Genomic DNA, 26,486 nt, shown 5'->3' on the forward strand with positions numbered 1-26,486 from the left:
TCATCCATCCATTGCTCATATTTCTGACAAGGTTTTATGCACTTTGATTCAAATGCAATGATAACAACAGCAGTCTGTCGAATTTTTCTTTGTCACCCACCCAGGTATATTGCTTATTTGTCACTTTAATATTTTTGCAACTTTGTGGTTGATTTGCTGTTCACTTGTCAAGGAAAATGATTCTAAGAAACCATTTCAAACATGAGACGCATCAAGATCCTTTCTAAAGGATGATATTTTGTTCTTTGTATCAATATAGTTTGTTTTGGAAATGGAAGTCATATGATAGACAGTTTAACATATAGTGTAAAAATGTGTAAAATGGATAGTTTTCTTCTTATAAACAGTGATGAACCCATTTTTCTTTGAAATATTCCATGAAAGAAAAAAGATGAAAGAACCCTTGAGAGTAGACTTCTTTATAATGAAAACAAGCACAGAGTAGCACTATTTTCATTACTGTCGATTAACTGAGGTGGGTTCTGAAATACAGGCATGAGACAAGATGCTTGCACAGTGACTTTTAGGGGTGTTTTCTTTTTGAAGATAAGCCCCCCAAAATATTTTGCTTTCGAAATAGAAAGTAATATTTCAGCTGAAATTAGAACCTATTTAGATTTAAAGACTTTTTCATAAATGGGAGCAATGATTTATTAAGTTTGTGTCAGATAATGCTTTAAATTCAAAATACTTTCTCTTTCCTCTTTTAATTTCCTTTTGTACTTAAGATGAAAGCTATATGGACTCCATTTTCTCCAATTATGTTAAAGTTCTAGTGACACTTTCTTTTTTTTTTTTTTAAAGATTTTATTTATTTATTTGAGAGAGAGAATGAGATAGAGAGAGAGAGCATGAGACGGGGGAGGGTCAGAGGGAGAAGCAGACTCCCCGCCGAGCAGGGAACCCGATGCGGGACTCGATCCAGGGACTCCAGGATCATGACCTGAGCCGAAGGCAGTCGCTTAACCAACTGAGCCACCCAGGCGCCCCTCTAGTGACACTTTCTTAACTTGACCCACGTGACTCTTATGATTATATGATAGCCTTTGACTTGGCTCTTTCTTAGTAAAATTTCCTTGAAAAACTTTCTAATCTAGTCATATGGTCATCATTTATAAAAGGTGTTTATTGGCTTTGAGTAATAGTCATATAAAGTACATCGACAAAATCTACAGAGAATTGATAAAAATTAAAAAAATAAAATTTTTCTCTATAGTCAACATTCTTCTACAGTCGATTAGATGACAACTTAAAATAATCTTTTAAGCGTCTTTTGTAACATCTAATAAGATAAAGTGCATAAGGAAACATTATCCTATGGTGTTTTGCATTACTTTAATATTGAGATAAACCGCTTAGTAATGTATCAAATTAAAAGGAAAAAACTGTTTCTCCGACAAAATGAGTAAGAAAATGATTGCCTTTTATTCCACAACAGTTTTCTGTGTACTTGACATATGTAGAAGAATCAGTAATTAGAGAATACAGGGGTAAATAAGAAGTGGTCCATATATGATTAGAAGGGTTTTCTTCTAAGAAGTAAACATTTTGCTTAGGTTTATATCATTTAAATAGAGATATTTAGAGATTTCTAATCTTCTAGCTCTTCAAATGCTTATTTAGTCGTAAGTATTTACAAATGAGAAAGTGGGCAGCCCTCACTTTGTCTTTCCTTCCCTTTGTTAGGTGCCATGTATTCAAAGCTCTTGCTATTTCGATAATTCTTTCCTACTTAACTCTGATGGTTATTTGGTATTTGATCCTAAATATATGTACTGTAGAGATTTATTTGTGAGGAATGAAAGTGTATTTTTATGTTTTTAATGGAAAAGTTTGGATTAATTGAGAAAACATGCATTTTAATGAGGCTGAGCAGTAGAGTTTTAAAAATCAGACTCTTTTAGGTTTTAATTACACTCCTTGCACTTATCCTGTGTACTGTAATAGAAGTTTCAAACATTAAAACCCACTTTGCAGTATCATCTAAATTACTCATCTCATTGTTCTTGCCATACTCTATCACTAAGCTAAGTAATATTTGTAATTATATTGGTATAAATCTAGGACTTCCCATCAGACTTAATTATAATTTCAGCACTTAGCTGAGATGGGTTAGTCACCTTTCATATAGAGGGCACTGGAATGCACTAATGCATTTAGCCTATCAATTAGTGTGTTTTACATTTGTTCGTTATTCTTATCCTCTAGTAAATCAGGAAGCATTTATTAACCCTCTACTAAATACGTGGAACTGTGTCTCAGACTCTAGGACACTGAGTCCCTCCTGTTCTCAAAGGTGCTCTCTTGAGGTGACATAAGACTTAATGAGTGAGAGAATAGTGAGCCTTGGAAGGATAGAGGGGAGGAAAGTAACCTTTATTGCCCAGGTAATTGATAGGCACTTTACATGTGTTCTCTTTTAATCCTTTCAACATCTTTTGTTTAGTGGAAGGTCATACTATTCCTATTGAATGCAGACCGTTTGTATGACTTTTCTTTGGCTTTGCCAACAGATGTGTTTTTCCATCATTGCTGCCTGAAAAACTGGGGGAGGACAAACGAGAAAAAGCAAATGGTGGTTGATGGGTCACTTTTCGATTTCATAGTTGGGATTCACACATAACTAACATTTCTGTGTAAAATTCTTAGTTTTTAAAAGTAATGTCATTTTCTCTTTCATAATAAAAGTGTAAGAGGAACTTTAGATGTTATTTTATATATTGCACATATGAAAGGGATCAATGTTTAATGCTGCTGGCTTTGAGAAAGGATTCCTTGCACAAAGATAAACTTTGATAGTCAGATCTTTAGATATAAAACTTATCTTGGACTTTAAAAGTTCTTATCTGTAAACTTTCTTTTGAAGTTCAAAATTTTAAAATATGTAGTAATTGAAGGTCTTTAGTATTACACTCTTGGTATCTTTTAGCATTTTGTGGTTCTTGAAGTGATGTGTCTAAGACACGCTGTTCTTTATCTTTGTTTTTCTAAAAGCACGTTTTGTGTTTAGAGAGTTAAACAGCATGATATTTTCTTGTATTCAGAAGGATGGTCTAGTAGTCATTTGACATTTACCATTGCTTTTGAATACAAATAAAATCCAAGTGGTTTATGAAAAGAGGACACTGACTATTTCTATCAGTGACTTAAATTAAACATCTGGTTGTTATATCTTCTCTACTGTCTCTGACTCTAAGTTTATTGAAATGTTTATTTGTCTTTGATATAAATCTTTTGTTATTTCACATCCAATTTGGTCTTCATCGTTTTTGTATGTTTGGCACAGAGTTAGCCTGCTTTGGATGTAACAAGCTGATAATGTGAAAAACTGAATGGTTCTGAACATCTTTAGTGATAGACGTGTAATGGCTCTTTTGTTCTTTTTTGCCAAGAAGAATTAAATGAAATCTAATAGATCTTTACAAAAGCTATTTAAAAATTTTTAATTGGCGATCAAAGAAGGAATTAATCTCCCCATTTTCAGTTTTTAACATTAGTCCTGAGAAAAGTTGAATCACATGATCTATATACCCATTATCAAATACATGATCCATTCATTAACTGTTGACCATGCTTGCTAATGAATCAGGATAACAATTTAAGAGAAATGAAAATTTCTCTAGCATCCATCAGCTAATGTTACAAAACATAACAAATACCAGGCTGGTTGTTAAAATAGGTTATGTTGCCAACTAGTCGAACTTGCCTAGCTAGCGATTTATTCTTTGAATTTGCAGTAAAAAAAAAAAAAAAAAATGAATGTATTAAACTGTTGAACATCAATAACTAAGGACACTTTCTTTAAAGAGTTAATTTTGTTGTGTGAATTTTATATGTATGTCAAGAGAGCTATTACATCAGTGGACATTCTAAAATTCGGAAAATTATAAATCTTAAACTATTGTGACCAGTTTCTTTCAAATATAAAATAGCATTTATAATATGTTGCCATTTCACTTTATATGTACTGGTGTTTGGAATAATAACTATGGGTATTTTCTCTTAAAATAAAGCTTTTTGATAAGACCAGTTGAAGTTGCAAACGTGTGGGCTACGGCGGAGTCCTGTCCATGAAACTATTTTGTTTGGCCTATGGAATATTTAAAAGTTGAAATAGTTGCAAACACTTTAAAAATTGGAATAGTTTGCATAAAATTCCGAAGTTGGGCTCCCTCTTGGAGAAGTTGCACATCTAGCAACACTGGACTCACATTCTTTCTAGGATGAGGAATGGGCTGTTCTCTCTGGCCATTCTCCAGTCCTTCACCATTGCTACCGGGCATGATACATTCTTTTGTATTATCTGTCTATTCCCAGTCTACAGACTGAATTCTCCTTTACCAAAATCAAGATTGTAGAGTTTTGTTTTGTTTTTTTTAGATATTTCTTATTTCAAACCGAAGAGTTCTCTTTAAATGGAGTCTGATAAAATATATTAACAGATAATAGTTAATTGGTCTACCTACATTAGTTCTTCATTATTTTAGACATCAGAACTTTGGCCAATGGGTTTAAGTTACAACAAGAAACGGAATTCAGCTTAAAATGAGTTAAAAACTTTATTTTCATCCACTGCCATCCAAAATGGACACCTCCACTTAGTGTTCAAGCAAGAGTGTTATCCAAAAGTCTCCTGAATTACAAAGAGAGCTGCTGGTTTATAAACTTCCCTCCAACTTCAAGGCTGTGATTTAAAATTATTTATTTATTTATTTAAAGTTATTTATTTATTTATTTGACAGAGAGAGAGACATGGCGAGAGAGGGAGCACAAGCAGGGGGAGTGGGGGAGGGAGAAGCAGACTTCCCACTGAGCAGGGAGATGGATGTGGAGCTCGATCCCAGGACCCTGGGATCATGACCTGAGCTGAAGGCAGACACTTAATGAGCCACCCAGGTGCCCCTAAAATTATTTATTTTAAAATGAATTGATTTCCAGTGTGCAGTATTTGACTCATGATTTCTTTGTTGATAGCATTAAGAAAAATCTTAACACTGTTCTTTCTCTTTTCTTCTTCTGTGTATAACCCTTCTAGTCTTTTAGGGGTACTTGGGTTGAAGTAGTAGAATGACAGATTACTCCACCACCCCTTTCAGGGAGACTGACAGTGCCCTGGCTCATGGAAAACTCAATGAGGCTTTCTATAAAGATTTTTCTAACTCCCTTGATCTTCTCTGGATGTTTATTCTGTTTCTTCTTTCAAATTTCCGTTGATTCAATAAAAAACGGTGACATTTAGAAATAAAGTTCAGAGAGGATTTGAGCAGGTGTTGGTGATATAAACTATTTGCCGAGTGCCCATTGTGTTTTATTTCCAAGAATTGTTTTGTGAACATATGCTATATATTGTATTTATAAGTGTTCGAGGACTGGGCGGATAATCTACCGTCTTCCTGTGAATGTCATGTCACAGTGGACTTAGAATTTTATTTCATTTCAATCCCCTAATATTACTTAATTCTCCTAGAGACTGAGGTTTAAAGATTGCCCAAGGGGGACAAACCTATCCATTAAATCCAGCAGGCATAGTTGAATTTGAGTTTGAGAATATTTTGTTTTCTATTAAAGTTAAGTGGTCTGGAGGAGAGGAATACTTTTCACCTTGGAGTATTGAGTGTGGAGTTTGAGCACTTTTCTCTAGTAAAAGTCTGAAAACTTGGACATCAAGAGGCGGCAAAAATCACACTGGCTTTGGAAGCAGCTCTGTGGTGGTGTTTATAGCAGCACTGTCCTGCCTGTGTAGAATGGGCAGAAGTCTGTCTGCATGCTTTTGGTACCTAATAATGTGGCTGGGCTGGTCAGCGGGAGCTTTTGTAAAACTGAGTTCTAGCTTATTCTTGTAATCTACTGCATAATTTTATACTTTCTGTGATGTTTATTCATATCTTTGCAAAAAGAGTAAGAAAGATTTTATTGAGTTCTGAGGGAGTTGTAGAGACACGGTGGAGTCTTTCTGTGCTAGTGACACTTGTTTAAGCTTGGCATATTTTTTGACACTCTTTTTTTATTTACAATTATTTGTAAGACCATCCCCGGAAGAATAGTATGGTATTAGGGTAACTGCTATTCAGGTTCTCAAACCGTCTGTAAAAATATGTCTTCTGTGTCTTTCTACAGAAGGACCCTCTCTTTTAAACTATGATTGGTTCTAGGGGCATCTGGCTGGCTCAGTCATTAGACCATGCGACTCTCAATCTTGGGGTTGTACGTTCAAGCACCCTGTTGGGCATAGAGCCCACTAAACAAACCAACCAACCAACCAATCCCTAATTGGTTCTTGTAATACTAGAGAGGTCAGAGAGTATAATATTTTCTCTCTTTTGTTTTTTGGACTAAGGATCATAACAATAGCTAATAATAGCTATATCATTTATTATAATTTGTGCCAGACATTGTGCTAAGTGTTTACACACATTATTTCATTTAGTCTTTACAACAACCTTGAGGAAAAAATTAACCCCATTTTCAAATGAAAGAATTAAGGTCCAGGTAGCTTACAAGTAGTTACTGGTGGAATCAAGACTGGAACCTATTTAATATGTCTTCAAAGTCTGAGCTCTAACCACGAAGGGCTCATCTTCTCTCAGTACCTTATTCTGCCTCAGACCTGGAATGACCCTAATATCTGGATTTGCTTATGTCATTTCTGGTCCATTCTTATTATTTTGAAATTCTGTCAGGTTTAGTATCTGTGCTGTGCTGTTCTCTTCTGTGCTCCAAAGTGTCCTGGTTTGGGTGATAAATTACATCGTCATCCTACCTCAGGCATCAGACTATGCTTGATCATCCTAAACATCATTAGAATGTTACCTTCTCTTTTTCCAATGGGATATCTGATAGGTGACAAGTTTTGGATATCTTACATAGAATTGTAGATTTTCAAAATAGCTAATTTTGTAATGAAAAGCAGTTTTTCCCCAACAACCCCATTTGTAAATACTCTTCATTTCTTACTAAGTTCCTTGAGGAAAAGTAGAAAGTCTTGCCCATTTTTGTGTCTTGTACCATGCCTGGTTCATAGTTGGTATCAAAAAGAATTTCACAAATGATCTTTGAATAGGCATTCATTTAAGCGTATGATGACACACATTTATTTTTTAATTATTATTTTATTTTATTTTTTTAAAGATTTTATTTATTTGACAGAGAGAGACACAGCGAAAGAGGGAACACAAGCAGAGGGAGTGGGAGAGGGAGAAGCAGGCTTCCCGCGGAGCAGGGAGCCCGATGCAGGGCTCGATCCCAGGACCCTGGGATCATGACCTGAGCCGAAGGCAGACACTTAACGACTGAGCCACCAAGGCACCCCTTAATATTTTAAATTTAAATTCAAGTTAGTTAATATATAGTGTATTATTAGTTTCCGGGGTAGAATTTAGTGTTTCATCAGTTGCATATAACACCCAGTGCTCATTACAAGTACCCTCCTTAATGCCCATCACCCAATTACCCCATCCCCCCACCCACCTCCCCTCCAGCAACCCCCAGTTTGTTCCCTCTAGTTAAGACTCTTTTATGGTTTGCCTCTCTCTGTTTTCATCTTATTTTATTTTTCCTTCCCTTCCCCTATGTTCATCATTTTTGTTTCTTACATTCCACTTATGAGTGAAATTATATGATATTTGTCTTTCTGATGCAGATTTATTTTTGCACATATTTTATTATCTATAAATGCTCCATGTCAGTTGTAGCAAATACTTAATCATTGCAGAGTAAAGGAGAATACCGGGTATATATACTTTGAGCAAGTTGTCACTGAGCTAAAAAGTTGACTATACTGAAGGTTTCAGTACCTTTGGTAAGATATGATTGCTATAACTAATTTGTACCGTTTCCCCTAGTATATTGATTTTTCAAGTAGCTGATGATATAAAATGATTTTTGCATCTATCCTCAGATGAAATTTTTAGTACATTCAAATTCAAGGAACTTTTTCATTGTTTGGTACACAGTAATACTGAATATTGGTTCTTTCAGTACTTCTAGTAATTAAGTGTCGTTTTTAAGGAACTATTAATTGATATATATTCTGGAGTATTTAATCTAATAAAATCCCTTGAAAGGAAAAATCTATATGAGATGTATATGTCTCAGCTTGCTTTGATTTTTAACTCCAATTCTGGAGAAAGGTCGGAAGCTGGATTTGATGTGGATTAATTTGTCTTTTTGGTTCTCCATGTTCACATTATTTTGTCTTAAAGAGTAATGTGAATTTTTATGGTAGTTCCGACATATAATGGTAATTTTAAATTTCTGCTTTATCTTTGGTTCCTATTGAGCAATAATACATAAATAAACATTTCTACAAATAATAATTAACAGAGCTCCTATAGAATTATATTGTTAACTTTTCTGGATGTGCTACTCTAAATGCTGCTATTGCTTTGTGTTTTTGTGTTTTTCAGGCAATATAAATGTGAGTAAACATATATTAATCATTTCATTTGGGAGATTAAAAAACATGTGTCTTACATGGTATGAAATCAGAATTCATGATCAGATTATGGGAAGAATGGGACATGTTTTATGTGATGATGAATGCAGTGCTGTATCCTCATGGATTTGGAGGCTTCCTAACCTCAGACCTGTTTTAAAATTGCCAACAGTGAAGAAAAATCTTCATTTATTGATGAAAATGATAGTAGCTTATTGATTGCTTGGACGAATTTAGGACCATCCCTCGCTTCTCCAGTTCCCCCGGGAGTTGTCTTATTCTTAATCCACAACCAGAAATGGTAATTAAAATAACTCGCTGTTGTCAAAATTTTTGAACGTATGATAAATGAAGCCCAGTAAATAGTGAAAATATGAGAAAGGTGATTAAATCTGACAATTTTCCTGTAACAAGCTTGAGATGATAAATATGTCTTGTGATTAGTTATTAATTTAGTGCAAGGGATTTGCTTCAGCCTAAAATATTTTATGAACTGTGGCATAAAGAAATATTTTAGAAGATAGGTACACACATGTTTAACCAGAGGATAAATTGCTGGAATTTGATTGGTAATAATTAAAAATGGCAGAGCTGACACATATGTGCCTGGGCTATTTTCTGTGTGACAGTCCTTTGAGAAATTAAGAAAGAAGACATGAAGATGTGAAGACAAGAAGAATGACAGAGTACTTTCTGCTTGAGCCCTTTGCCTCATGAAAATGGAAGGGCTTTACGTCTATTATTCCCCAGCTGATAAAATATTTCATTGAAGGTAGTATAAGATAACTCCTCACTTACTGAAGTCAGAAGAGCAAACTTGTTTCATTAACAGTTATAGTTGCACTACTGACAGTTTCCCTTAAAATGAATGGGAGTTTCTTTAAAGAAAAGATGAAATAATAATGGTGGTTGTAACGAGGTCTGCGTCATGTTACTGTCTGGCTGAATCTGCGGCAGTCACTCTGCAGGTGGCATCTATCATTTTGTGGCTGCATAATGTTTTGTGTAGGAGTTTCTCTCCTGGTAAGGAGGGCCTGTGTCTTCGTCTTGGGCCCCTGCCCCCATCTCAGCCCCTGGCACCTCGCATAGGGCCCAGCTCAGAGAAGTAATTTAATACCTGCGTGGTGAGAGAATTATAAATGCTGCTTTTGTAGGATGTATAAATCTGCTTTTAAATTTGGCTTAAACTCTGGCTGAAATCCAGGCAATTGGTTCAAGTGCCCTCTTTCTTCCAGATTTATTTATTTCTGAATAAAGTTGATACGTAATAAGGTGAGGATTTAATGTCATTGTCTGGCTTCAGATAGAGCTTGCTTTATGTATTGCATGCTAGTTATCTGAAAGCCATAGCCTCCCTTTTTGAACAATAAATAGGATTTTAATTTTGAATCACTGGGTTTGCCCTTTTAATAGGGTTTTTGGAATACTTCTAAATGAAGAACCAGCAACTTCACTTGCCTTTCATATGTAATGATACTTTGTGTTAATTGAAAAGAGGCAGAGGAGACTGTTACAGCTTTTTTCTGCTTCTTGGTGAGAAAAGTATGGCTGAGAAAAAAATTGCAAGTTTTTCCTTAACTCTTCTTGTAGCACTTTTAAGTGCTGCTCTTTAAAGTATGTTTAATATTTGGTTAATTGCTACTGTGAACCTAAACATACTGATTAAGGCCAGGTTCACATTACAACAATTATCTGGTTAATTGCTCTGGTGCAAAAATAGGCTAAAAAATCATCAGAACATCAAGTTGTGAAAGCACTGGCAGGAGTTTCAAAACCACCAAGCATACCTACTGCAAATCACATCAGCAAAGCAATTAATTTAGGCTAATTGCTTTTCTGTTTGTTCAAGATGCACTTTGGAACTGTCTTTTGAAATTGTGGCAATTAAGATTAGTAAGCAGTATAATTAAAGAATGTTAGAATAGTCACTATTTTTCAAAAGTGATAACTATTCCATACGAACCTGTAGAGTATATCTATCACTCGTGTAGGGCTTTGAAATAATTAAAGCGAAATAAGAGTGTTTTAGATATTTACAGGATTTCCTGTAAAAATAAATTGCGAAGTAGATTATCTGTACAGGAGCTATAGCCTGGGGTTATCTTTAATCTGAAAGTATCAATTAGAATGATCTAATTTCAATATGCACGCTAAGTTGCCTTGTTGATGCCAGAGGAGAAATAACCTCGCCCCCAAAGATGGCACTGGCTAGCGATATCTTCTCTAGCTGAATGTGTATTTGGCTTCTTATGTGGCTTCTCATAAAATAATCAGGACTTTTAAATGTCTTAAAAACCGGATTAGGCACACTTCATGTTACTGAAGTTTTCCGTTATTGAGTATTATAATTTTGGCAGCATCAGTTTGTCTAAAATTGAAAACTCCTTGAGTTTCCAACTGTTTCTCTATGAAGCAATGTTATAACAGATTCTCAGCTGAAAAAAAATGGCAAGTTTAGGAATCGGTTCTTCATTGGAAAATGTAGAAATGTCAGTGGGGGAATTAGCCATTCCTCAAACTGCTTCTCGGCTCACCATATTGTCAAACAGCAAGAAGCTCTTTCTTTCACCTCTCTCCTTCCATAAGGAGCAATTTTTATCGTGCGGTGTGTTTAGTGGCATATCCTGCCCCGTGAAATTCTCCAAAACAAACAGATTTTATTGTATTAAGGACTGTGACTCTCAAGATAAATCTTTTGGAGACACACATCTTAAAGGAATTGTAGCAATTATCATTTTGTGACTTCCTGTGGCTGTGATAAGAAAGTGAGAAAGATATTTGTTAAAATGATATTTGACACAATAAAGTAAAGATACATTTCAGGTTTTGTTTTGGCATTCTACTTTTTGTTTCTTACAAGATATAAAAATTATTTTCTTTAATTTATTTCTTCTTAGTCTCTCCTTAATTCAGTATGAATAGATCTCTGGGCCTGGCTAATTAACAGCATCACAAAACTAAATTTTCCTTTGTGATCGTTTTCATGGAGAAGAACAAAAGTATATATACTTTTTACAATGATATATTTTTCTTTATTTTCTTTTACATACTACATAGTTTCTAGAAGTACTTCATACTCGATCCTGATTTCTATTTGTTGTGGAATCTTCAATTAGAAAACTGCTTGTTGAAGGTAAAACTATTAAATCAGATGAAAATAAATTTATTGAATTAAGCCAATAGAAAAGGTTAGCCCAGAAAAGCAACCAAAGAAACCTACATGATGGTATCAGTCACTGGGACTGGGTTCTTCGTCTTTTGAAATCTGTCACTGAAGCAACAGAACAGATGTTACTCTAGTTTGGAATAAACTCAAACTGGCACTTCTTTTTGGCCTTCAGAACTTGAATTCTGCAATTATTTAATGTTGAAAGATAGCATAGGTGCTATAAAAATTTGTCACCCTTTTGCAGACTTTAGAACATTGCAAATTACAGCCACAAGTTTTCCCCATCCCTGTATGCATGCCTTTGTGTGCTGTGATATTGCCTATCCTCCCAACAACAGGTGGCACCAATTTCCCTATCCTCCTGCATCTAGGCTGGCTTTGTGACTCTCTCTGACCAGTAGTACGTAGTGGAAGTTATGTTGTGGGCCTCCTAAGCTTTGGTTTCAGGATCCCTTGCAACTTCTGTTCTTGCCTTTCCGGAATGCTGCCACCATCCAAAGAAGCCCAGACCAGTCTCTCTGAAGATGAGAGACCACATGGGAGATAGAGGGTTGGTCAACAGCCAGGATCAACTGTCATATGTGTGAGTGAAGTCATCTTAGACTACCTAACTTTAGTCAAGCCTTTGGACTCCTGCAATCCTGTGAATGAAACCAGCAGAACTACTCAGCTAAGCCTAGTCCAAACTGCTGGCCCGTGGATTAGTGAGCAAATAGAGCGTTTTTTGTTTGTTTGTTTGTTTTTCTAAAGCTACTAAGTTTTGATTGGTTTGTTATATGGCAATCAATTACAGAGACTTTGTACCTACTCTTTGTTGAGAATTTTATATTGTTAGACAAGGTGCCAAGAGTGTTCTATTTATTATCTTATTTAATTATCACATTAACTCTATGACATAGGTATTTGACATAACCTGTTTTATAGATGAACTAAAATGATACTCACAGAGGTAAAGTATCTTGCTGACAATCACAGCTAATAAGTGCAGAGTCAGGACTGAATGTAGATCTGTTTGACCTCAATCCCATCTATCAAACTGCCTCCAACAGCTTATTCTGAGTTTAAAAATATAGTCGGTTGCCATAAGCAGTTAAATCTACCAACGGAGTCTGTTGAATATAAGTGCTAGCCAAATAGCATTATAATAAAATAAATATCATTGAATAAAATAAATATTATAATAAAATAACCTCCATTTGCAGTTTCTAGTGTTACTATTTAATCTTGAGTATTTGTCTAAAAAATGCATGGGAAAAAAGACAGCTCTTCTGGTCTCATAAGAGCTTTGAGTCTGAAGGGAATAGTTGAATACAGATTTAAAAATACATGAATATAAGGCCTCAATTCTATGTATACAGTTGAGCCTTGAACAGTGCGGGGTTAGGAGCGCTAACCCCCTGCACATTTGAAAATTGGTGTGTAACTTTTGACTTCTCCAAATCTAACCACTGCTAGCCTGCCATTGATTGGAAGCCTTAAAGGTAATATGAATGGGCAGTTAATGCAAATTTTGTATGTTGTGTGTATTATGTGCTGTCTTCTTACCATAAAGTAAGCTAGAGAAAAGAAAATGTTATTTAAAAAATCATAAGGAAGAGAAAATACATTTATAGTACTGTATTGTATTTATAAAAAAAAAAATCTGTGTATTAATGGACCTGTGCGGTTCAAATCTGTGTTGTTCAACTGCTGTATTAAAACAGTTTTAGGGGTTTTATAGTTTCAATAATATATTCTTTTTTACTCAACTGTCATGTTAGGGAGAAATGGAAAGGAAGAGACCCTTCCTTGGAAGTGTTGTGGCTGAGGCTTAATCACCATTATATTTTTACCTTCAGCACTTATGTCTTCTAATAATCAGTCTTGTAAGGACTTAGCTTCTATGTCATATGTAAGTAGTGGTACTTAATACCTACCACAAAAAATTCCACAAAAAGAAGTGGGGGTCTTTTCATTTTTGAAATGCTTTTATTTTTAATTTTAGGTATCACTTTAATAACTATACATCAATAAACTGGTTAAGAGTAGTAGTTGATTCTGACATATCTATCATTGTTCATCTTATCATTTACCATAGCGGCACACTAATCGGACCTGCCTCAGGGTTTTATTGTCTGTTAAATAAAGCCGGGGAGCATTTCCTCCATGATTTATTATAATATTTTGAGAATTAGTTTCATTTGGGAAATACAGTCTCCATTTCTTTTCCTTTTAACTTGCATTTAAGCTGAATTCTTATTTTTGGTTTTGATTTAATCTCTTCTTTTCCATCAATAAATCACTAGTGTATTTTAGTATTTTGATGTTTTATTGTATTACACATATACAGACAAATATTTTGCTTTGTGTGAATATATATCTAGAAAATCTCACTTGATGTTTGGAGAGAGGAGAGAGAAGTTGCATTTTTGTCTTTTAGTTTTAATTTACACTCAGGTGGCTTATAAGTTTCTTAGAATGTTACAGTGATAGCAATATAGATATTAAAACTATATCTGGGGGGCGCCTGGGTGGCTCAGTTGGTTAAGCCACTGCCTTTGGCTCAGGTCATGATCCTGGAGTCCCGGGATCGAGTCCCGCATCGGGCTCCCTGCTCATCGGGGAGTCTGCTTCTCCCTCTGACCCTCCCCCTTCTCATGCTCTCTCTCTCTTATCTCATTCTCTCTCTCAAATAAATAAATAAAATCTTTAAAAAAAAAAAACTATATCTGGGAATTGTGACTTTTCCACAGTCCTGGACTCCTAACCAGAAGCTCAGTAAATGTATATTGATTGATTACCTGGCAATCAAACCGTAAACCTGTGTTCAAGGTAACAGAAAAAAAAAAAAGGAATTGCTTAAGTCGGTCAAGAAATAGAGCAAGTCAAATAAGTCATTCAAAATAATCAAGTTCATTTAATGGGTAGAGACATAACCTTTAAAGACGCTTTATAAATGTAATTGAAGAGTTAAAGAGGCACTAACTGAATTCTCTAATAGAGAGTGGTAGTTTGTGTGCGAGGTACATGGATACAATTTTAGTCTAACTGACAGCATGTTAACCTTCCTGGATTAAGAAAACTGAATGAAGAAGGGGGAGGGGAGGAAAAACCCTGGAGAAACATGATATCCTTGTGGCAGCAATTTATTCGGAAAGGGGATGACAAAATGTGTCAAGACAATGTCCTGGTTTCATTAAATTGAGTAATGAATTTGAAAAAAAAAAAAAAAGACTAGAGTTGTGTTCTGTAACATTTCTTTCTGCAGATTTATAGACTTTTGTGGGATAACTGTCTTTGAAAATATATATATTACTAACCATAGAGTTAATATTTTGGTTATTGTAGTCTTACTGAAATTAGAAATGTTTAGTAATTTATATATTTAAAGAGATGTCCATCTTCTTTTTGGTTCCAAGAATCTTCTTTCACTAGTTTATTCCCAGTACGGAGACATCATTAGGTTATAGAGGAGCTCTTTTGGGGGTGATGGCTCTTGGCAGCCATCCATCTCCAAGTAGAATATAACAGTGAAGCTTGTTAGAAGAGGAGAAGCATAAAGTATCACCAAGCAGGCCCTGACAGACATTTAGACATCCACACAGACGTTGCTGCCACTTGATGGTCCTCTCCCATTTTGAAAATGTAGCTATTTAGAAAAGGGACAAGGTTCCAGTAACTTTACTGTGTTACACTCCTGTTGCTTACTCTATGCACATTTATTTTACTTGTGATTTTTTTCCCCCATTGACAGTATTTTTCTAATGTTCACTTTGAATGGTTGCATTTATCTTTACTAACTTGTCACTGTTAGTTGTACACTATATTTCAATCCACTAGGTAAGTTCTGTATGTGCATATTGCATTTGATAAAGTTTTTAGAATTTGTGGTGAACCACATTGATGAGCTTGGGGGGGTATGTATGGGAGAGAACATAGGATAGTAATTCAGGGTAGCAAGAGATCCCAACATGCACTTCTCTCAGCTTTATTAACACTCCTATTAGAATTGGTTTTGCTTCATTGTTAGGAGGATGGGTGTCCTGTAAGCATTTAGTTAGAACAAACGGCCTAAGATTAAATCTGGACTATGGTTAATCTTGAAAACAGTTTATCCTCAGGCAGATAATCAAAAGTGTGTAAACATGTTATTTTGAAGGTTCTATTAACGCTTTAGTTAAAAGTGCCAATCATATACAGATGAAAATTCCAGAATATACAAAAAATATATCCTAATCATCAGTAATGAACTACAGTAACTGATTTCAGTAATCACATTTGAAGCTAGGTCCATTTTATTTTTTTAATTTAATTTAATTAATTTTTAAAGCTAGGTCCATTTAGAAAAAAATCCCATGTCTTAGTAAAAATAATTTTCTCAGTGAAATCACATACATATGTATAATATATATGATGTATATATATGATGTATTTATATAAATTTCAAAAAGGTAGACATGATCCAACTGGATTGTTTGACCTTAAGTATTTGTACAAGTGAAACTTAACTTCCAAAGACTTCTGAATGGGGAAATCAACAACTTTTGACTTTATATTTTAAGGGCAACAAGGAGGAAATTTTTGTTCAATTTCTATTTAATTTGCTGTGACTCTTTATGACATTCACAAATTATGCCATTCATTTTGACATGCAAATGAGAAAATGAGCGACTTTGGGATTCAGATCTGAAGAGCTCTCACAGGTGCTTAGACATGTTGCCTCCATCTCCCTATTCCTCTTTCCCCCAGAAACAATAGGGTGATCTCTAAATGAGACCTAGTTTTTCCACAGGCCTCCATAAAAGGAGTCTTTCTTCTCCTTTCTGATCCATTAGCGAGCATTGGATTCTCAGGTAATTTTTTTTCCCCTTTGATTTGTGTCTTCTTCTTTTATTTAAAGCTGTGGTCTGTTTTACTTTTTTGTTGCTGTAGTCACTGATGACATTTTCTCAGGTAATTTTTTTCCCCTTTAACTTGGATCTTCTTCCATTCCTTAAATCTGTAGAATATTTTCTTTTATTGTTGTCAGTGTCACCGATGACATTTTCATCTGATTCTTGACATATTCATTTTATAATACATGGCATTGTAAGGAGTTTTTTGGTCAGTGACATTTTGGCAAACACTTGCCAGTGGCCACCAGAGAAGGTCAGTTAGAAATAAATTACTCTGAAAGACTTCTCTGAAATACTAATGAATAGGGTTTGCAGTGGGAGTTAGGAGTCTGGGGTCCTTTGTGTTGTTTATTTTGCTGTTATTCCAAACTTTCATCATTGAGTCATTCACCATGTTACCTTGGTAAACTTATTTAAGTTCTCTTTTTTATAAGATTGGGGTAATGAGAACCTACCTTAGTGGAATGTTTGGAGGCTTAATCATGTTTCAAAAGCACCTTGAGTATGAATCATTCGTTCATTATTAGAATGGTGGCTTGGGGGGGTACCGTTTATCACTGATGCTTTATCACCATTGTATCCTCATGGTTTCCTGCAAATTGACAGCGGACGTCTTAAATCAAACTTTGTAAAGTCACGAGCAGATTCTTGAAGGTTATTTAATTGCTTATTGTGTAGTGACACTGAAGTGTTCACAATTTTACAATTATCTGAAGAAAATAAGACAACTAGAGTATACTAATTATTATATATTTTCATAAGTGTCTGTTTTCAGCTTAAATGCACAAAGTACATTCAGATTTAGAAATAGAGATTTAAACAAGAACAACAATGTTCCCTACTTATATTGCTATAAAATAAGATTCCTTAATATAGAGCAACATTACCTTTGTGAAATGTTTTTCACTTGCAGTTTTTATCCAAACGTATTTTAATGAGTTACACTATTCAAAAATACTTTCACATTATCCACACACCTACACATATATGCACGATAGGGGTAATGAGAGATTAAATAAAATTCAAAATATTCTAGGAAGCAGGGCTTTTAATTTCTAATTTCTAATTCAGTTGAGAGAATATAATGATTAAAATTTAAGAAAAATGGACTATTTAGTTTGAATGTTTATGTGTAATTCTGAGTTTGATATATTCCAAGAGTCACAGGATTTGATTTGGAAGTAGTTTCAGCCTTCTGTGTCAAATCTCCTTGTTCTTCGTCTTTTGCCTATATTCTCTCTCTTTGTTTTTCCATCTTCTTACCACTTTTTCCTTCATCTGTCATCTGGGTCCATTAAGTTAACATATAAAATCACAGTCTGACTACATGACACTCAAAATGCTTCTTATAACTACAAGATCAGCAGTTTCTTAGAGTATTTTAAAAATCAGGTTATTTATTCTTGATTTAAAAAAAAACTGTAATGCATTCTTTTAACTTTAGAGCTTGGGCAGGTCTATAAGAGGTTTTAAAATACAGAGAGGTCTCTCTGGAGTGCGTGTTTTGCGGGAGTGGAGAGGGGAGGACATAGTGGACTGCCAAAGGGCAAACCGCTGGAGGGAAGACATTGCACATGCTGATTTCCTTTTGCTCTGTCTTGCTCGGTTTTTCCAGCCCTGTGGCTTGCAGGTTTATTAAAATGCTAATGATGTTTATTCTCTTTTTATTGGCAGCTCTCCAGATTTGATTATTGATATATTTGAATAACAGTGGAATGCAACATCAAAGTCTCACTTGACTATTCCTTAGGTTTTTGTCAGTAGACATATAAATACCACAGTGTCAGATGGATCATATGTACTTTCTTTTTTTAAATCTGTATAGAAGTGAAATGTTATAAATGAACTGTCAACTGTTTGGAAATGAACTTTTATTGGGATGATGAGGTCTCTTCCTTAGGAGAGTGTACTGTCCCCACTCTCTGAGGAACAGTCATATTTCCAATAACAAGTTGCCCGACTGTGTTTGTGAGTTTCCACTGTTGTTCTCATTTTCTGGACTTTGATATTTCACGTCCTGTACAAACAGACTAAAGTGTAGACTAGTAATTAATCCAGTGTGACTAGCAAGGGATAGAGGAGTTGACCTGTTCCTTCCTACCTGTTCTTTCTGAAAATTTTAACCAGAAACGAAAAGAACTTAGAAATGAAAAGAACTTCTCAGAACACCCCCATATAACTCCTTCATTTTGCAGTCTTGAAACAGGTTCAGAGATCATCTGTAACTTGTCCGGGTTTACTCAGCTTGCTCGCAGGGAAGGTAGAGCCGACTGCTCCTTCCTCCTGCCTCAGAGTTTGCTTCGGCTCCTTGCTCACCTTTCTTACTAGCTCGCCACCTACTTGCCACCAACACTTGTTTCCGTTCATGTCCTAGAATGGACGGAGTGTCTCTGGATGGTAGGCTCTTGTATTTCTTTTATGCCCCTTTGAATGACAAAATAACACACACACAAGTAGATTTTCGTAAATATTTTTAAAACAATGAGACTACCTAAATTCCTGCTATCCAGACATTTCTACTGTTTACCTTTTGATGAACATGTTTTCAGATAGGCACATATGTGTGTGTACTCCCCCTACCTCCTTTTGGAATTTCATTATGCATACTGTTTTGTAGACTAAAAGTCAGCAATATATTATGGATTTATTTTTGTTTTAATAACTATAGATCTATGTTACCATTTCTTATGGATCCACATTAGTGTGTTAGCACACTGTATTTAACCAGTCTCTTACTGGTAGACATCGAATTATTTCCGATTTTTATTCCTACAAATAACTGTACAATGACCATTCTTATGCTTGTTTCTTTGTATACTTTTATTTTTGTCTCCTTAGGGTCAAATACTTGAAATGGAATTTCTGCATTGAAATGTATACATATCTAAATTTCTTATACATCTTGCTTAATTCCCTGCAGAAGATTATATCAATACATAAGTCTAGATTCCTGCAGAAGAGTGCCCATTTCTGCAGACCTATGCCACTTCTGGATGTTATTGCAACTATTCTGGAGAATTTAAAAATGGCTTTAAGGTTTAATAGCTGAAAAAAACATGTAATAAATTATTTAGGCACGAGTGTATTTTCCACCAAGAGGCAGGATAGCTTAGTGGTGATAAGCCCAGGCTCTGGAGCCGGACTGTCTGGATTGATACCTGGCTCTGCTACTTCCTACCTGCTTGTCACTGGGCAAGCTACTTAACTTCTTGTTCTTATTTTCTTTTCTGTAAAATTGGGATACCAGTAGTACTTAACTTATGAAGTTTTTGTATGATTTAAATGTGCTTATACATGTAAAGTACTCAGAACAGCTTCTGACACATAGGTAATAACTCAATACATGCCAGCCACAATAATAAATATTATTATTATTTTTTAAGATTTTATTTATTTATTTGACAGAGAGAAACACAGCAAAAGAGGGAACACAAGCAGGGGGAGTAGAAGAGGACGAAGCAGGCTTCCTGCAGAGCAGGGAGCCCAATGCGGGACTTGATCCCAGGATCCTGGGACCATGACCTGAGCCGAAGGCAGACACTAAATGACTGAGCCACCCAAGTGCCTCAATAATGATTATTATTGCTATCAGCCAGTGAGCATTTGATTTCTGTCTACAGTTTATAATACACAATGCTGGAATGTGGAGTTTGAAAAGAAACATGAGACGTCACAGTGATCAAAAACATTCACCATATACCAGAAGAAATAAGGCATAAAGTAGATGAAAAGTTGCATACTTAAGTTACATATAACAACACAAAACTACAGCATAAGAGCAGACTTGGGCTAAAACATTAGGAGTTACCAAATCTTTGATATCTTCATGAAACAGGATCCTTTTATAGTACTTGGAAGGGCAATACCGAAGTTTACTCTCCTGTTTCGTGTTCTTATTTTCCAACAGCACCAAAACTTCTTGTAATGTAGGGTGACCATTTGTCTCAATTGGTGTAACACAGTCCTGATTTATGTCTGGCTTAATGTCATGGTTGGATGATCAGTTAGATGGTTACCCTGTTTCCAACTGGTATCTTCTTTCTGTTGATGTCATCGTGATGATGTGATGTCAAATTCTTGTGTGGCCTGGGAGCTATTTTGATTATTATCATTGCTCATTTGTTCTATTTTTGATGCATTTCATAGTTTAATTTAGGAGGCAATCTTATTTCTAGGTGCTCAGGGGAAAGCTCATTCTTACCTATCATGTACTGCTTAAAATGTTAGGAAAGAAACTATGGAAAAATGTTATTGCCGGGTTTTAGATGATCCAGCATGTTATATCAGGGTACTAATTGAGATTTTATTTTTCTGAAACCAAAGGGAGAAATACTTCAGGGTGAATAATGGCAGTTAGGTGGAAAATTTTAAATTTATAAATAAAACAAATCCACTCTTTGTTAGAGTTCTAACATGTTATTTTGCACAGAAGTGTGCTTGTAATGCTAACTGCATTTGGAGCAATGTGTAGTTTTCCATATCTTAAGTACAGATTTTGAAAAATGTTTTAATGTCCTGCATTGTTGACATCTTAGCTCATTTCCCAATGTTTGATTGTCAGTTGAACCTTCTTATCTGCTATCCTTGTCATTGATGTCACAGTAGTACTTTTAAAGGATTGAGAGTTTAGTTTTTGCATGATGAATAAATGGTAAGGAAGAGTATAAAGGAATAGAGGTTGACTGTATGATGGGCCCTGGCAAAAATGAAATATTTTAAGCTCTTTCATTATAACTGTCTCATAATTAGATATTATCAAATGTTAGAGGGAAATGCTTGTCACATTTGGATTTATTATGTAGGAAATTCATGCTCTGAATCATAATGGGCCTAGATAACTTTTTTTCTGATGAGAACATTGTAATATTAGGGTTTGATTCAATACAATTTGTATTCCTTTTTTTCTTTTGGACCACTTATTATGTGCCAGGCGTTGTGCTTAGTTAGTTATAGTTAAATAAGAAATGGTCTCTGCCGGGGGCCAGGAGAGGGACTAATAAGACCAGTGAATAGCCATAGGGTTTTAAAGACCTCCCTGAATATTATTACAGAATAATGGCAGAAACCACTAACACTTCTATAGTATCGGCTCTGCTAGTCACTGTTCTAACTACATTCCATATACTGAACTCCCAAAGACGCTGTGAGGCACCTACTGTTACTATTGCCATTTTTCAAGGGAGCGAACCAGGGCACAAGAGATTAAGTAAGTTGTCCAGAGTCACATAGGTAGAATAGTTTTCTATCCCAAGTGAAGTCTTTAGAGAAGCATTGTTCACATCTCTCCGTTTTGTGTCTGATAAACATTATGAGAAGTAGTTACTTGTGTGATCCAAGACTATGTGAGGGAAAATTACAGAGTCTGATTTCATTTATTCTTCATTCATTCATTTATCAGGTATTTAGTAAGCATCTACCAGGACTAGGCATTTGGGATAGGGCAGTGAGCAGAAGATTTGTGTTCCCTGCCTTCACGGAGTTTATAGTTTAGTAATACTTACCTCTGACACGGTCAAGGGATTTCTGGATAATTGTATAATACTTTTGTCACTTTTCATTTTCATTGTTTGTACTCACCCCTTTTAACTCCACTGAGCACACTCTGAACCTTATTTGCTATTCCTATAATTTGGAAAATGAATGGTCTCCAATTTGCATGTGTGGATAATTTTTAATTACTGTACATTGCACTTCTCTGTAACCTGGATTTTCACATATTGTACAGTGACTTCATTAAACTCCCTTTCATATACCAAATTTCATTGTTCTAGTTGACAAAAGATGGTCCCCGGCTCTCATTGAGATTTTCTAACTGATTTTCAGTGACAAATAGAAATATATTATTTAACTAAAATTCCTATTACAACTGTATTTCTTTTTACATATGGGGAAAATGAGTAAGCTTTTACTGTCCTCACGAGAACATAATCCTCTGTCTTGAGTTGATTGATCATTGCCCAGTGGTGTGGCTACCCTGTCAGCTGCTGCAGCTGGAACACAAGAGTCTAACCTCTGTGAAGGCCTTAAGATGCCACTTGCAACAAGAACTGACTCACTGGTTGAGCTTGCGTTGGTTTTTCTTTCAGCATGCCATGATTTTCTCCCCAGGGTCTCTCAGACAGGTGATCGCTTATGAACAGTCTTGGCTGCGAAGAAACAAATCTTGAGCCTTTCCTCCAGGGACCTAGTGTTTCCCGCTGAGGAGGCTTAAAGGGTTGAAGTATGGCTGACCTTCCCCAGAGGCCCAGAAACAGGGTGGAAAAAAGGGTGTTTGCTCTCAGGTAGGAGAAGCAGCTCCCTTCACAGCCTGAGTCATGAGTCCTCTGGGATAACTGGCAGCTGACTTTTCCCCAAGGCCTCAGTCAAGATTCTTACCTCCCTGTGGAATTATGTGAGCCCAAGGAAGGCATGTCTGCACGGATCATTATTATTTTTAGATCTCTGGGAGCAAACCTTCTCTCCACTCCTGCCCTTCTTCTGACTGCCTCAAATAATATCCTTAATTCAGGTTTTGACTTTTTTTCTTGCCTTTTTTAAAAGATTTATTTATTTTTATTTTGAGAGAGAGAGAGCATGGGGAGGGGCAGAGGGACAGGGAGAGGGAAACTTTAGCAGACTCCTCGCTGAGTTCAGAGTCCAACACGGGGCTCTCTACCATGACCCTGAGATCATGACCTGAGCCGAAACCAAGAGCTGGACACTCAACAAACTGAGCCACCCAGTGCCCGCCCCCATTTTTAAAGTAACGTCCTGCCCAACGTGAGGCTCGAACTCATGACTCCAAGATCAACAGTCACATGCTCCACCAGTTGAGCCAGCCAAGCACCCCTTGACTTTCAAACTTGTTTCCAGAATTGGTTTTTGTCCTCAAGTAGGGGGATTGCCTAAGTATACAAAAAGTATACAAAAAGCTTTCCTCTGGGATTTTTGTCCTTAGCTCAGATATGAAGCTAAACATAGAACATAATTTATGAAAAACTGTTTTTCTTATTGATAGCTCATTTTTCCCCAGTAGAATGCCAATCCAGTTTTACTCTGCATTCTCAGAGCTAATGACTGAAAGCTTTCTTCCTCTACTCTTTATTTCAGAAGTAAGTAGTGGTTTGTCTAATTACTGTACTGTAGTTACAATTATAGAGAAAAGGTCAGTCTAGTCATTGCCAATTACAGTAGGAAAAAAGCTACATTTATAACCACTAAGAGCCATCATGTCAATTTAATGCTGTTCATCAGCATGTAACCCATTTTCTAGGATATATAAATCTAATCTTGGTATTATAGTATACGCACCCTATTAAAGGCCTTTGGTACTGCGGAGAAGAGATTATTGCAAGCAAGTTGTATTAATTGTGCATCCTTTCACTGTGTCTTGTCATAGATTTTAGGACCCTTTTATTTTTAGGTATTGGACAAAGTAAAATAACTTGTTGAGATTTAGGTTTTCTAACTTTTTTCAGTGACTTTTTCATGGATATACAATTTAATTAAAATTCTCATTGCAGTCGTGTTTTATTTTATATATTGGGAGAATGTATGAACTTTTACTCTCCTAATGAGAAAATAATTCTGGGATCTAAGTTGATTTATCATTGTTCTTTTCACTTTTATAACAATGTAGTATATATGGATTTTTAACAAGACATCATGGATTTAGCACAAGTTAAGAAAATATCATAGAAAATGAAATATTTGTGTTAATTTCACCCCTTATGAAAAGTCTGAACACTTCTCAGTATATCTTTATATGTTGTGTAGGATGTGTCACATATCACCAGATTTATACAAATCTGAAATGTTGTCTTCCTAAGTAATCCTTTTGCTTTAGTAGTTTTTGAGTTGAATTGCATAGTGTTTTGTTGAGCAAAGAAAAGGGGGATGAGAAAGTTGAGTTTGTCTGCTTAGACCTGTGGAGGATATGAGAACATACCTACAACTCGATATTCTAGAGTACATATCTCTATTCAGAGTATTTATTTATGATATTAGGCCAAACACATTCTGATCTTTATTCTCTGAGACCTTTATAAATCTGAAAGATGGATTGCTGATTGAAATACCACCATTTACTTGCTAGGAACCTCCTTATTACCTTGGTTCCCTTCTTCTTGTTCCAGTAGGGTTCAAGGTATACCTTTGGGCCTTTGAAGCTTCCCATAGCTGTATTTGCCTCTTCTGGTGTCTTCTATCCCCAAGAGAAAAATGTAAGACTGAATAGATTTGCCAAGGCTTTCTTTTCTAGTTTTAGCTCTCAGATGCTATTGTCTTCAACTCCCTAATCTGAATATGTCATGGTTGATTACATTCAAAGTTTTTAAGAAAAATCAAAGTTGAAGTCACTGGTTATTGAGTCTTCACAGACTGTTCCTAAAACTCCATAGAACACAACAAACACGATCTTTTAAAATAAAAAAGTGTTGTATTGATTTTGATGCATTTTCTCTTAAAAAAAAAAAAAAAAGGAACCTTCCTGTAGGAGATACCGTGGGCTATTTCCATGACTAGATCTGTATATAAAACATACTTTCCTAGTGATTTAGACTTATAGAATATTTGTTCACAGAATGTATTTTAAAACTCTGTGTTGCACAACAAAATGAATTATTTGGAATGGAAAAAAATTAGGGAAAAAAAACCCTGCCCCCTTCATTTATTTATTTAAAAAAAAATCCCCAGTTATTTCACATTTGTATGTTGTCCGTAGCTTACTCTTTTTTTCCAGTTTGTTCAGTGCCATTCATAGGAGTGCATGAAGTGAAAAATCGAATACTACATGATGCATATTATCAGATGGTGGATATTTGCATATCTAACAGCTAAATCTAACTCGTGCTTTGATTCATTATATAAAGTAGGTTATTGAAACTCTTGTTTTTTAATTTGAATAAATAGATCATTTCAAGAATGATTAAAAATAAAATTATATAATTTAAGAGGTTTTCAATTTAGCCCTTTGTGTAACTAATACTCATCCTCACTATTTTAATTTTCTTATTTTTTTGGTATCTGTTTGCCATGCAACAGAGCTAACATTGCATTAGAATCAAATTGTTATTTTTGGAACTTCAGAGTAGAGCAGAAGTATAATTGCTACTACTATTTTTTATTTTTCTTTCTTATTTGATATGTAAGGCTAGAAGTATATTTTAAGAAAAACTTCATTTAAACAGAATCATACAATGATTCCTAAACTTGTTTGTATGAAAATAGATGAAAACTTGTTGGTATCAAGTGCTTTTATAACAACACATTTATAATTTAAGCAAGGAAAAATAAACAATAGAGGTTGATTTAGAGCAAGATGGTAAAATATCAGCAAGCTTTGATACTCCAGGAATTTTTAAATCCTTAAGTTATAAAAAAAAAAGACAACTATTCTTTTTTATACTTCAATATAGTATGTCTAGGATATACAAGTAGGATTTTGTAGCTAGAACCACATTAATGTACATTTCTCCAGAAATTATTTATTGATAGCAAGTACCTAGATTTTGTTCCTAGGTTGAATATATTTATATTTTATATTCCATGGAGGATTTTGCCCTCTCAATTGATTTCATGAACTCAAATTTATATATATTGAGCACCTATTAGACGCCTGTTCTAACACTGTGCTAGGTGCTGGGCACAAAAAGGTAAATAAATAATGTGATTTCTTGTCTTAAGTTGCTCATAGGTGTCAATAAGGGGAAAGGCAGATTTATGAATAAGTAACTCTAGCATAGTATGATGCTTATTATACTAGAAGTCATAAGAAGCAAAATATTGAAAACAAAAAACCTAACAGGTTAGAGCAAATATGCACCCTACGTTTTAATAGTTCATGATGGATAAGGCTGTATACAACTAATCAGAACTACAAGTAAGTTGCTTCTATAAAATTAAAATAGGTTTTAATCAGTGCCCCATTTTTGATAAAAGGTAGTCTCTTTATTTATAATCTCTAGTCGTAGTTTCTTGACCCCAATCTTTGGTTTCTTGCCTTCAGAGCAGTCTGGGAAGATTATGGTCC

At 35.2% G+C, this 26,486-nt stretch overlaps 1 protein-coding gene and 1 long non-coding RNA gene across 5 annotated transcripts in view; both read left to right on the forward strand.

The window, feature by feature from the left end:
• The window catches only part of FBXL17 (F-box and leucine rich repeat protein 17), a 459,233-nt gene that overhangs the window by 173,872 nt on the left and 258,875 nt on the right, over positions 1 to 26,486 (forward strand). The gene's annotated exons all lie outside the window — the stretch shown is intronic.
• Positions 940 to 24,868, forward strand: LOC145722633 (uncharacterized). The gene is made up of 2 exons (XR_014147028.1): positions 940 to 7,184; positions 19,922 to 24,868. It is a non-coding gene; the product is annotated as an uncharacterized LOC145722633 (long non-coding RNA).

The sequence above is a fragment of the Leptonychotes weddellii genome, chromosome 7, assembly GCF_054177405.1.
Source record: "Leptonychotes weddellii isolate Sample4059 chromosome 7, ASM5417740v2, whole genome shotgun sequence".
In the NCBI taxonomy this organism is placed as follows: Eukaryota; Metazoa; Chordata; class Mammalia; order Carnivora; family Phocidae; genus Leptonychotes; species Leptonychotes weddellii.